Source organism: Papio anubis, chromosome 9 (genome assembly GCF_008728515.1).
Source record: "Papio anubis isolate 15944 chromosome 9, Panubis1.0, whole genome shotgun sequence".
Classification (NCBI taxonomy): Eukaryota; Metazoa; Chordata; class Mammalia; order Primates; family Cercopithecidae; genus Papio; species Papio anubis.
The window spans coordinates 28,664,669-28,678,645 of NC_044984.1; the positions used below are offsets into that span (position 1 = coordinate 28,664,669).

General features: G+C 39.8%; 1 protein-coding gene across 4 annotated transcripts in view; it reads right to left on the minus strand.

Annotated features, from left to right (window-relative positions):
• TMTC1 (transmembrane O-mannosyltransferase targeting cadherins 1) overlaps window positions 1-13,977 on the minus strand; it is a 284,687-nt gene that overhangs the window by 236,199 nt on the left and 34,511 nt on the right. The gene's annotated exons all lie outside the window — the stretch shown is intronic.

Genomic DNA, 13,977 nt, shown 5'->3' on the forward strand with positions numbered 1-13,977 from the left:
GGTGGCCGGGCGCGGTGGCTCACGCCTGTAATCTCAGCACTTTGGGAGGCCGAGGCAGGCGGATCACCTGATGTCAGGAATTCAAGCCCAGCTGGACCAGTATGGAGAAACCCCGTCTCTACTAAAAACACAAAATTAGCCAGGCGTGGTGGCACATGCCTATAATCCCAGCTACTCGGGAGGCTGAGGCAGGAGAATGGCTTGAACCTGGGAGGCGGGGGTTGCTGTGAGCTGAGATCATGCCATTGCACTCCAGCCTGGGCAACAAGAGCGAAACTCCGTCAAAAAAAAAAAAAAAAGACAGGGGGGCGGTGGCGGGGAGGTGGGGGGAAGCCACTCAGGGAAAAGGGGAAACACATTCCTGATCCCAGGAGACTTCTGCTTTTCCCATCAGTTCTTTCTAGAAGTTGCTCCTAAATGTCTCCAGAAAACACTGTAAGGGCTTGACCTCTACAGCCTGGGGCAGCCTAGATAGTGGAATCAGAGGGATGTGGGTTCACATCCTGGGTCTTCCACTCTCCAGCTGTGTCCCGCTGAGCAAATGATATGAGCTCCCCCAGCCTTGCCTTCCACATGTAGGAAGACCTACCTCTCAAGGGCATGGTGACAGTTAATGAGTTGAATGCTGTTTACCTCCTGGCTTATAATAGGCATTCCCTAGGGGCTCCCTTTTCCTTTCCAGTGGGAAAGAGATCACGAATAATGAAGCCAATCTTGCAAGACACTGAAAAGTAGCACCACAGATGAGCAAACAGGCAATTTATTATCCACCCCCTTTCTTCTCCAACTGGAGAAAGACTGCCTATCTTCAGATTAGGGTACAATAGTAAGTGCCAGTTGGGGGCTTGTGTTGTACTGGGCCCCATGCTAGAGTCTTCACATATGTCACATCATTTACAATAATTATTACTAATTATTCTTATTTTATAGATCTGGAAATCAGTTAATTCAACTTTTTACTGCCACTAAATGAAAAATCTTGGACTTAAACCCATTTTATGTGACTCCAGCTGGAATCCATGTACCTAATCCCTGAGCATGCCTCAGCTTCGTTATTGTTAAATGTAAACAAGTAAGGAAATTCTAAAATCATTTTTTGGTGAAAATAGAATCAACAGGGCCATTCTAGTCAACATACTATTTTCCTTATGCAGATACCAAACTTTGTTTCTTACTATTCAAGCTCTAAAACTAAGAGTCTGACATACAGAGTTGATCAGAATTTATCTTGGCCAAAGTGAATGCCTGGCAGTTAAGAGCTATAGTGTGACATTGAGCTGCACTTGCTACATGACTTAGGAAAATGCAGTCAATATTAGGTTGCAGAGCTTCCAACTGATCAAGCCAGAAAAAGATATTTACTTCATATCTGCTCATTTTCTTTGCCAAGAAGAAAAGTAATTATCTGCTCTAGTACAAAATACAACAGCTGCTTGGACACAACACACATAAGAAAAAATGATGATTTTAGTCAGAAACCGGAAATAAAAATGATAAACTCAGCAAACTGAATGAATAATAGAAATGGATTCTCAACCCGGTGAAGTTTCCATTATTTTCTGTTCTTTAGAAGACAATCATCAATTGAGAAGGCTCAAGCCAATTAACCGGCATGGATACCTGACACAGTTTCCCTCTCTCATGGGCTAAGAAAACAAATGCGCCCACAAGGTTCCTGTTACCTTTTCTTAAATGTGAACACTCTACAAAACTATAAAACTGGGTAAAGAAATTTGTATATGAGACAGCCTTCCACATGTAGGAAGACCTACCTCCCAAGGGCGTGGTGACAGTTAATGAGTTGAATGCTGTTTACCTCCTGGCTTATAATAGGCATTCCACAGGGGCTCCCTTTTCCTTTCCAGTGGGAAAGAGATCACGAATATGCAGGATTCAATTATGATAAAAATCTCAGAAATATCATTTTATCATTCTCAAAAATATAACAATATCAAATGCTTTGAATTTTCTCTTCTTCACACTTAAATCATATGTTCCATCAGGCCTCATGATCAGACTTTCCAAATCAGAAATCTGATTCAGATGAGCATGCCACTGCCCTGTTAACCTTCATCTGCAGGGGCCAAAGTCCCCTGACTTCACTCCCAAGTTCCTCCATGACAGGACTCCTGCCTACCCTTCCCAACCTCATCTCCCACTGCTCACGCCTGAGCGGCTCATAGTTGCACATGTTCATGTACACACACACACACACACACACACACACACAGAGGCATTCTGCAGTTGCACACGTCCGTGTCTCTACCCAAGCTATTCTTTCTGCCTGGAGAGACTATCATTGTCTCATCTGTTAAGACTGAGCTTGAGCCAAACTTCTCAAGCTGGTTAAGGTCACCTCTCCTGTGAGCCCATAATTCTGTGTACATACTTCTAGCATTGTACCTGCCATCCTCAGTGAAATTATCTTTTTATTTGTATGACTTCCCCGCCAAGATGTAAGCTAATCTGTGCTGGGCCAACCAGTCATTTTTTTGAAAATTTTGAATTGGGGCACAGTAATTCTAGTCTATCTCTCACAGAGAATTGAACAGAGAGGCTGTATGAAACTAGCACTGAGGCGGTCCTGCACGCATCAAATTTTAAAAAGTCCATCTTTTTTTTTTTTTTTTGGATGGAGTCTTGCTCTGTTGCCCAGGCTGGAGTGCAGTGGCACGCTGTCAGCTCACTGCAACATTCGCCTCTCAGGTTCAAGAGATTCTCATGCCTCAGCCTCCCGATCAGCTGGGGTTACAGGCACGTACCACCACACCCAGCTAATTTTTGTATTCTTAGTAGAGACAGGGTTTCACCATGTTGGCCAGGCTAGTCTCGAACTCTTGACCTCATGATCCACCCGCCTCAGCCTCCCAAAGTGCTGGGATTACAGGCGTGAGCCACTGCGCCCAGCCCCCATATTTCTTTCGCTATTGATTTTAAAGTGATGAGGTCTCACAGTGTGGCCCAGGCTGAAGTGCAGTGGTGTCATCACAGCTTACTCTAGCCAGGAATTCCTGGACCCAAGTGATCCTCCTGCCCCAGCCTCCCAAGTGGCTTAAGCCACAGGTGTGTGCCACTAGCTCATTTTTTAAAAATTTTTGAGGAGATGGGGTCTGTGATGGTTAATACTGAGTGTCAACTTGATTGGATTGAAAGATACAAAGTATTAATCCTGGGTGTGTCTGTGTGGGTGGGGGAAAGGCAGATCCACCCTTAATCTGTGGGCACAATCTATTCAGTTTCCAGTAAATATAAAGCAGGCAGAAAAACATGAAAAAGAGAGACAAGCCTGGCCTCTCAGCCTATATATCTTTCTCCCATACTGGATGCTTCCTGCCCTCAAACATCAGACTCCAAGCTCTTCAGTTTGGGGACTGAGACTGGCTCTCCTTGCTCCTCAGCTTGCAGACAGCCTATTGTGGGACCTTGTGATCGTGCAAGTTAATACTTAATAAGCTCTTAATAAGATATTATTAAGATATATATATCTCCTATTAGTTCTGTCCCTCTAAGAGAACCCTGACTAATACAGGGTCTCCCTATGTTGCCAGGCCTTGAGCTCCGAGGATCAAGTGATCTTACCTCGGCCTTCCATGGTGCTAGGATTATATGCGTGAGCCACCAGACCTGGCCCAAGTCAGTCTTTACAAAGAAGGAAAAAGGAAAACAATATTAATTTTTTTTAAAGTGATAGAGATACTATGAAACCCCAGAAGGGCACAAATGTAAATGTTTTGACCTTGCCAGTTCCTGTGTCCAGAAACCACGTTTAATACATGTCCTCAAGTGTTGTTAGATTCTAGTGTATTTTTCTAACAAATACTGCAAATTGTTTAAACAAACTTTTTAAAGTTTTGCTCTCACAAGCAAATGATCCCTAAGACATTTGTATATACAGTAAGTTTTTAATAAATGTTTATTAAATATATCACAGAACCACCTTTTAAAAATCAATTTGCCAACGTACAACATTACTACATTATGATTATTGAAGACAAAATACATATAACACAAAACTTAATCTTTTTAAAATACTGACATTTTCCATCATTCCATTTGAGCTAAGTTCCAAATGCCAAAAATTAACAATGGAAAAGGAAAAGAGAAAAATGACAATGAACACTGGCAAAATTTCCTCGAAAGTCTGTGTAGTCACAAGAGTCTCTCATTATCGTATCTCATTTTAGGGTCAACCTCTAACTCTCACACAATTTCTAACTACACAAGCCAATGGTATGGTCATTTAAAAAGAAGAGGAAAACTGTCCATACAGTTCTTAAGAGTTTGAAGATAATAGACTTTCCAGAGAGTATCAAATGACATGAGGCCAACCAGCTTGTCTCCCTTGTGTCACTTCATGGATAAGAAAAACCAAGATCTAGGGAGCTAAAGTAATTGGCCCAAGGGACATCGCTAATCAGAATCCGAGTAGAATTCACTAGCCAGGCTTCTTGCACTACCCTGTGCTATCTCTCATTTCTTTGTCTCTAGCACAACCTGAGAAATAGCTGTTCTCTAAAAAAAAAAAAAAAAAAACACACACAGACAAAACCTAATCAGTGACTCTCCATTGTTCAGGTTTTTCAAAAACAGCAATGAGGGACAATGAAAAGGGTTTTAATGCTCAAGACATTCTGTTCTCTTAGTCATCAACCATGATCACGTCTACATTTCCTGCTTAGAAATGTCTGGAGATTGGCACCCAATTTTGACTTATCTGAATGGTTTACCTTTATAACCTTGGGAGTTACAAAGAAAAGAGAAACAAATTATATTGGGGATAAATGCACAACCTCTCCCTGACTCTGCATGACAAGCCAAACTGAAGTTTTATAATGAAAGAGATCACTTTTTAAAATCAAGGCTTTTTTTTCATCATAATTGCAGTGTGAATCATCATTCCTTTCACAAAGTCACACTCCTTTCACGGTCACAAAGAAAAATTACTTAAGGAAGCCAAACGAAAACTATGAAAAAAAATCTCTGATAAAGACTTAGCTCTCAGGAACCAGAAGCTCTACCACTCAAACACTGAAATATATTGGTTTCTGATTAGCTACCTAGAGCACGTCTAGCTCTTAACAAAAGACACAAACATTATTCCGTCCTTCCATCCAACTCTGGCTGGCTGTTTGGGTTTGATTGCATTATTTATTTATTTTTCCAAATTATTTATGTGTTAATTGTCTTCAGCTCTTAAGAATCTACACTTCTATTTTAAACACTTTACCAATACTTATATAGGTTAAATCATTAAGGGCAAATCTTTAATGACAGGTCACTCATGAAGACTGTAGCTTAGGGTGACTTCAAAATCAGTATGCACTTCCAAGCTCATATATAAAGTTATAAAGATCATGGTTTGAATAATATAAATAGTATCAAAAATTCATAAATGTACAAAATGAAACACATCCTCCCATATGACTATAAGGTCATCTATCTAAAAAGCTAGTAAATTAAGTCTTTATTATTTGCTTTTCAACCTAATGATTTGTTTGTTAAATATTAAAGTGATGATAGTCATTCAAAATACATCAAAAAATTTTAATTTAAAAAAGGTCAGCTGTTAGTCTCAGAAACTAAGAATAACTCTAAATGTGCCTTTTGAGACATAACAAGGATGGCATTCATCAGTTAAGAATTAAGTGTTAGACGGGCGGATCACAAGGTCAGGAGATCAAGACCATCCTGGCTAACCCGGTGAAACCCCGTCTCTACTAAAAAATACAAAAAATTAGCCGGGCGAGGTGGCGGGCGCCTGTAGTCCCAGCTACTCGGGAGGCTGAGGCAGGAGAATGGCGTGAACCCGAAAGGCGGAGCTTGCAGTGAGCTGAGATCCAGCCACTGCACTCCAGTTTGCGCGACAGAGTGAGACTCCGTCTCAAAAAAAAAAAAAAAAAATTAAGTGTTATCATAAGGATTATACTATCATCTTAAACTTTGATGGATTGGCCATCATTGTTACATGAATGTTTTTCTCTTATAATCTATTTCCCTCTAAAATAGTGTAAGCTCATAAAATGAGGTAGAGTAACCAAGTACCATAAAGTCAAACAAAGACTATACAACTTTCCTTCATTAACACAGCAAAGAAAGGGTGAATGGTGTAAAAAGAAAAGCTTTCTAAATAGTAATTCTTCCACATTGGCTTTCTCATAAAATAAACATGGGAGAGGGGAGTTAAATCCTAGTACTATCATTTATGAAAACCCACAATTAAGAGCTATCATAAGCTGTTTCATGTAATACCTACCTCATTTGTTTTGCACAGTAATCTCATGGGATACCTATCCCTTAGTATCACTACTGCCATGGTACACACAAGGAAACTGAGACACAGAGCATGTAAGAAATCTGTGAAAGATCATATGCCTGGTAAGCAGTGGGGGCAGAATTGGAACCCAGATACTTTGGTAGGAGTCCATGTTCTTTACTGGTAATGTACACTGCCAACCTCATAGGTTTTGTAAGAATTAAAATTGTAAGCCATCTGTAAAATTTGAGGCATGGTTCCTGGCCATTGGGAAGTGCTACAGTGGTACTCATAATGTTGATCGTGATGAAAATCATGATCAACATGCTTGCTTGTGAATTTTAAGAGAATTTTCAAATCATTTCCACTTCTAAAATTCTGGTTTTCTTCTGATGGATAAAATGTCCTTCCAAACCTCTTCAATTTTTTTTTTTTTAAATTTCATTTAAGCATGTATATCTTTAAGGTTCTGTCATATTAACTCTACAATACATAGTACCAGATCAAAACGTGTGCCAGACAATTTTCCAAGCAGCAACCTGGAAAGCCCACCAAATTATCTGAAACCACAATGATCTATTACCTGGCATAGATTAATGTTCTCAAGAAAAAATTATTTACATATCATCTGAGTGTTTACAATGTTAAGATGAACTGATACAGCTTTTATTACAATCACTCCACAACCTGTCAATAGGTTACATTAAAAAAGAGAAAGAGAAAAAAATTAAACTGGTTGATAGTAGCATTAACTAAAAGGGCAAAGATATCAGCAGCTAACTCCCTGCAGCACTGTAAGAGCACTGGCTGTGTTCTGCAAAAGAAGAGAGCTGTTTGGTGGCCTTGAAGTCAGCTGCCAATCTCTTACTCACACAGGCCAGAGGTTGAGTATTCCATATGGTGTCTGCTGAGCTGACAGAAAGCCATGAGACCCGAGATCCTCTTTCAACAGACTATTGTGACAGTGATGGAACTGCAAGCCAAACCAGAAATGCCTATGTTCTCTTTCAACATATGTCCCTGTGCATCCATTTGGAAGGCAGATGCCTAAGCTTGATTACTCTACACTGAGAAAGGAAAGAACTTATCATCCACTGATTGAAATTCACAGGGGATCAAATATTGCCAAGAACCCAATCAAGATGAAGCCGAATGAACCAGGGACTGTCAGCAGTTAGAAACTATCAACTGCTACCCATAAATTAAAAGGAATTTTTGCCTCCTTAGCATGTGATTTATTTAGAAGAAGCTTTTAGTGCTAACTTCTGAATGAAGCCAACAAGCACTTTATTGAAATGATCTACTTTAGTGCTGAGCTCAGTTCAGGAACCATGTGGAGTTCCAGTAAGCTTTCAGATGAGCTTATAAAGGTAGTTCCTGCTTTACCACATACTTTGGGTCTGGTTAAGAAGGGATAAGATCCCTCTCAATTAATGGCTAAGAAACAATAATAGAAAAAACAAAAATCTCTCTTCAAATTCTCTAGCCACCAAAGAAAACACTTTTCTGGCAAGTTCTATATTTAAGAAAAGCTACTTTAATGAGACCTAGGAAACCAGCTTGAGTAAATAACCCACCGAAGAACATTAAAGGCACAGTAATGACACTATTCCAATAAACACAGTTCATAATTAAGAAGCCTTTTAACACTAACTGACACAGTTTATTTTTGAAAATAAGTTTTGTACTTAATTTTTCTTTTTTCTTTTTAGAGGCAGGGTCCTGCTCTGTCATCCAGGTTGGAGTGTAGTGGCATGATCATGGCTCACTACAGCCACAAACTCTTTCGCTTAATTGATCCTCCCACCTCAGCCTCCCAAAGTGAGCCTCCCAAAGTGAGCCTCCCAAAGAGTTACAGGTGTGAGCCACAGTGCCCAACTTTAAATTTTTATTTTTTAAAAATACATTTCCCATCATTTCTGTCATACCTAGAGCAAAATACCACCATTCATTTACTCTTCTCAATAAACTATTTCCTTCTCTACAGGAGGTCATTTGCCTGCAGTAATCAACCACCTCCTTTCTGCAGTGCCTTAACGTTCACTCAGTGTGCTGGTAGTCGCAGAACACCAAAGGACACAGGGTCTTGGCAAAAACTATGGTCAATTCACTACAGCAGTGAATTACAGCAGTGACTCACGACTCATGATTACAGCAGTGACTCACGACTATAATCCCAGCACTTTGGGAGGCCAAGGCGGGCAGATCACCTGAGGTCAAGAGTTCAAGACCAACCTGGTCAACATGGTGAAACCCTGTCTCTACTAAAAATACAAAAATTAGCTGGGCATGTTCCAGATTATTAACAGCCTCATACCATCTTTGAGAGAAACCTAGTGACGTAGTGATATGAGATTTGCAGGTGACAGAACAAATCTCTGTTGAAAGCCTGTATTATTGATGAATAATAACTGGGGTAGCACACCTGTAATCCCAACTACTTGGGAGGCTGAGGCAGGAGAATCACTTGAACCCGGGAGGCAGAGGTTGCAGTGAGTTGAGATAATGTCACTGTACTCCAACCTGGGCAACAGAGTGAGACTCCATAAAAAAAAAAAAAAAAAAAAAAACATAGAAAGAAACTGAAGAAGGGAAAAAACTCAGGGATGCATATGGACAAAAATTAGGAAGGATATAATTTGGGTATTGTGTCTGAATGATAGGACCCTGAGTATAAACAGTTATAAAGTTGTTTAATAATACATAACTTTAATTATACTGGTTAGTTTGGTCAGTGTCATTATATAGTTCAGCCTAAAAGTTAGTGCTTTCTTGGGTCTGCCACCATCGTGCTCCTACCTCCTGAAAATAACTCACAGTGATCTGAATACAGTCACCTAAAAACTACATCTGAAGACTTAACTATGCATGCCATTGAAGAGAGAATTCCATAGAGAAATGTGGACCAGCTTATTTATACACAACGCAAGGGAAGCGAGGAAAAAGCTATTAGCAGCAATTAAAAATTTGCAACAACCCTTTACAGTAAGATCTTGGTTCATATCTGCTTCCACGAGGTGGTTTGTGTTTTTAACATGCATCACTGAGGTTTATATTTTAAGAGATTTTAAAATGAGGGATGTGGGATTTATTAAATAAATACGAACCTACAAACTTCACTTTTAACTGTTACATGTATTTTCTGTGTGGGCCCATTAGTTAACTCTACACCTCTTACTCAGTCATTTCATTTTTGAAAGCAGCAGCTAAATGAGACTGAAAATGACTCATCTGAGATCAATCAGTGAATATGATGTATAAAGGGGAGAAAGAGAACTCAGTTATTATTCATCAATAATACAGGCTTTCAACACAGATTTGTTCTGTCACCTGCAAATCTCATATTACTAGCTCACTAAGTTTCTCTCAAAGATGGTATGAGACTGTTAATAATCTGGAACACGTTTTCCCTACTCATAGAATCATATGTGTGACATAAAAGTTCAAAAGCTTACCTCAGGAGTTTAATTTGCACAGCATTTCTTACTTTGGGGAAAAAGTGTGATATAAGGTCTACAGCAATAAAACATAAAAATGACACTTAAAAGATCAGTTACCCATTTTATCATTGAAGGTCAAAATATTTATATGTCTCCTTATGTCCCTTGAATTTAATTACCTTATAATTCACTTTAGTGCCAGACTGTTCTCTAGTCTTAAACTTGTTTTTTTTTTTTATTTGTACACCTATGTGCAAGGTATTTACAGGAAAAAACTTTTAAGAGCCACTGAAATGAAAATCTAACCATTATCTTGCCCACAAAAGTAGAAAAGGAGTTTATTTTATGTAGAAATATCATGATCATTATCCCATAAAGTTTCATAAGGATAGGGCTTTGTTTATTTCACTGCCATATTTCCAGAACCAAAAATAGTGCCTGACACATAGTAGGTGCTCAGTAAACAGTATTGAATGAATGAATGATCCATAACATACCCTGAAGGGTAGCAGAAGAAAGAGGAAATGTCCAAGAATTTATTGAGCCAAGAACTGTCTTCAGTGCCTATTGTGGTCATTGTCATTTAAATATGAAACCAATCAAGTATATATGAAGAATGACTATACATATATAGGTGTGTATATACTTGATATATATGGAATGAAGGTAAGATTTCATTTAGAATTCACTGGGCTTTCTAATGTGAAAGGGAAAGTGTTTCCATGTGTGCACAAATTTGATGTATTTAAGATGCTGGGGGGTGTTTACACACAAAACATTTCTCATTTCCCATGGAATAATTCAGTAAAAGAAGCATCAACTAAAATGTAATCTGATTCTAGAGTAGGTACTCTCAACTCTAGGCTTTTCATTATACTTTCTACCCATAAGTCAATCAGTAAGCCACATAAAAATAGGTGAACTAAATTAATGACCTGCAGTAGGACTTTTTCCTGGGTTAGATTTTTCCCTGTATTAGATAACTTCTGAAAACAATATTTTGCCTGATAACATTTAGCCCAATTCTTGTCAACCTCACACCAATGCATTCAATACAACTATGTCCTAATAGTTTTGAAGTTGGACAACGACAAAAATCCACACAAACTCATTCCTTGCCTGTATATTGCAGGTTCAGCATTTTCATAATGCATTCTGGTGCTCAGAAACCCATATGGGGAAAACAATATTCAGAATACTAAACTAATAATAATGACGCTGCTGGCTTCCATGTGCTGAGTGGCCATGGTATGCCAGGCACCAACTACATGCTTATACATGTACAAATGCTTTTAGTCCTGATAACCAGCATTTCCCTCTTTGAGAGATGAGAAAACTGAGGCTCATAGAGATTAAATAACTTGTCCAGGATCAAGTAAGTGATAGAACCATGATTTAAACGGTCTGTCTGCAGAGTCAGAGATGTTAAGAACTATGATAACGTTGCCTCTTCCAACTTTTATTTGGTTTACCTGATCACCTTCTGACAAAAGTACAAGCACAGTTTTCAAAAGTAATTGTAACAGTAATCAAATTTATACTCAAATGTATGACATCGTTTTTTTTTTTTTTCTTCCAAAGAGAAAAGATATATGACAACTTTCCATGGGGGGAAGATGGTCCAGGCCCACAAACACATTAACTTAGTGAGAATTCGGCCCAATTCCAGCTGTGCTGTCTGCTGCTTTCCGATCATCACTCTTTCTAAAATAGCCGGCTACTTGAGGTTAAAAAAAAAGAAAAAGTCATCTACAAAGCATGTCACCTAGTTCAATGTATTAGCACCAATACTCTATACTGAAGCAAGTCAAGAGGTGTCTCATTTGTGGAACCAGAGATGACTGCAAGAATCTTTGTACCTGCTGAGAGTTCAGTGGAGAGGCCAGCTCCACATAGAAATGATACAAGCACCCTGCCTCTTCCCCAAGGCTTAGCCCTCACCCTGGACTCTGGGCTTTAGAGCATAGTAAATGGTCAAAGCACAAGTTTAGGAGTCAAACAGTCTGGGTTCCAATCCTGACCCTCCCACTTACTATGTGAACTTGGACAAGGTTTTTTAACCTCTAAGCCTCAGTTTCTTCATAGCAATGGGAGTTACAATATCTACCCTAAAAGAGATACCACAGTGGTTAGATAGAATAACATATGGGACATGCTAGCCCCCTTTCTGGTACATAGTAGTTCCCCCCTCCTGAGGGAACTTCTCACTGGTGCTCTGGAGCTGGCTGACACTGGTTTGGAAGAGCTGCCTATTAAATTTTTAGGAATTTTACAAGTCACTGACTTAAAAAACAGCCATTATTAAAAATTGAAGTAAATAAACTTAAAATTAAATATGTCATATTTTAAACAAGGTACTAAATATTCAAAGCTCATTACTCTTGAGTTGGCTTTTGCTTCACTTTGCTATTATCTATGCTTTGGAGATTATTTATGTCTATTGTATCTGTCTGATAGAAACATGGCATCACAGTGGACTATGACACAGCTCTCACAACTCTGTGGTCAGTGAAGTCACACTCATAGTTTGAAATCAGCCACAGTGGGAGTACTTACATTAGCAAACACTACAAATCAGGAGTCCCTTTCTTTGGAGAGCCAGTTATTAAACAATTAGCAGCACACCACAGGAATTCATATTTCATCCTACCCTTTCTGCTCCAGCATGATTCATCTCTCCTCTCTACAGGTTATCTAAGAATACACACACACACACACACGCGCGTGCGCACGCACACACACGCACACGCACACACACACACGCACGCACACAGGCACGCACGCACGCACGCACACACGCACGCACGCACACACGCACACACACACACGCGCGCGCACACACACACGTCTGAAAAGAAAAAACAAACCTCTCTCCCACTAACAACCTTTTCTCCATTTCTTCATTGGCAAATTTATTGAAAATGTTCCATCTATGCTTAATTTCCAACATTTCCTTATCATCCACTCATCAACTGATCCATGTCACAAATATGTAAGCAGCTGCTATTGGCCAGACACTGTGACAGGAGCTGGCAACACATCTGTGAGACACCCTGGCATGAACCTGCCCTAACCGAGTTCATAGCCACATGGCAGCCTAGCTTCTGTCCCACCTTGAACATCTCCAGTGATCTCTGTACTCATTTTCCTCCACTCTTTAGCCTCCATTTAAAAAATTCACAATTTCCCCAATTGTTTCACCTTCTTTTCCTCCATGGCCCTCAACAAAAATGTCAAGATTTTCTCAATGTTTTAACCCTTTATTTCTCTTCCCTTTTCCTCGGGAATTTCATGCATTACTGTGATTTTATTCTCTCCCTAACCACCGGAAAACCTATTACTCCCCTAATTTTTCCACTTAGTAACTAATGCCACCATCCACCCACCTGGTTAAGCCAAAAACTTGGAAATCCTTGTTTCCTTCCTTTCCCTCTCCCCGTAATCACAAACATTAGCGAGTCCTGTTGGGTCTGTATCAGAAATGTATCTCAAATCCACCTCATCTCTTCATTGCAGTTTCCATGACTCTCAGCTAAGACCCCTTTTCCCTCACTCAGCTTGTGTGAAAGCCTCCTAACCCTTTTCCCTCCTTCATGATTGCCCCCAACAGCCTGCACCACAAAGAGACAAGAGGGAATGTTTTTAAAAGAAATGTAATCATATCTGTCTATACTTAAAAAATAAAAATAAAAACAAAAATACTCCAGCATCTTCCCATTCCCCCAGAATAAAATCCAAACCTGCTTCCACAGCCAGCACAGCCCTTCACCTGCGCCCTGCCCCCTCCCTGCCCTCACCGCTTTTCCTCCCAATTTGCTCATGACCATCAAGCTTGGAACCCTCTGCCAGATCCTTGCACATATTCACTGGCTCCTCTCCTCATTCAGGAGGATTCAGAAGCCTTCCCTGGCCAACCAACCCAAATGCCCCCAGGCTAAGGCATCGCTCCCATCACATCCTGCCTTACTCTCTTCTTAGCACTCCCATTGTTCATTCAGTGTTGATTACTTTTTGTCTACCTTCCTCTACTAGAAGGAAAGCTATACAAGAGCAAGGACCTTGTCTTTCTTATTTACCAGGACACTCCTGGTGCCTGGAACATGCACTTGTCAGCCACTCAACAGATATTTATTGATGAATGAACAAAAGAATGAATGAACGGGGCAAGATAAAAAAACAAACATAGGCAAAGGCAAGAATAATTGGAAACAAGGCTGCAGGAAGAGGGAGTTTTAAGGGACTACACAGAAGAGTAACAACAGCAATCTGAAGTGGTAAAGTGTT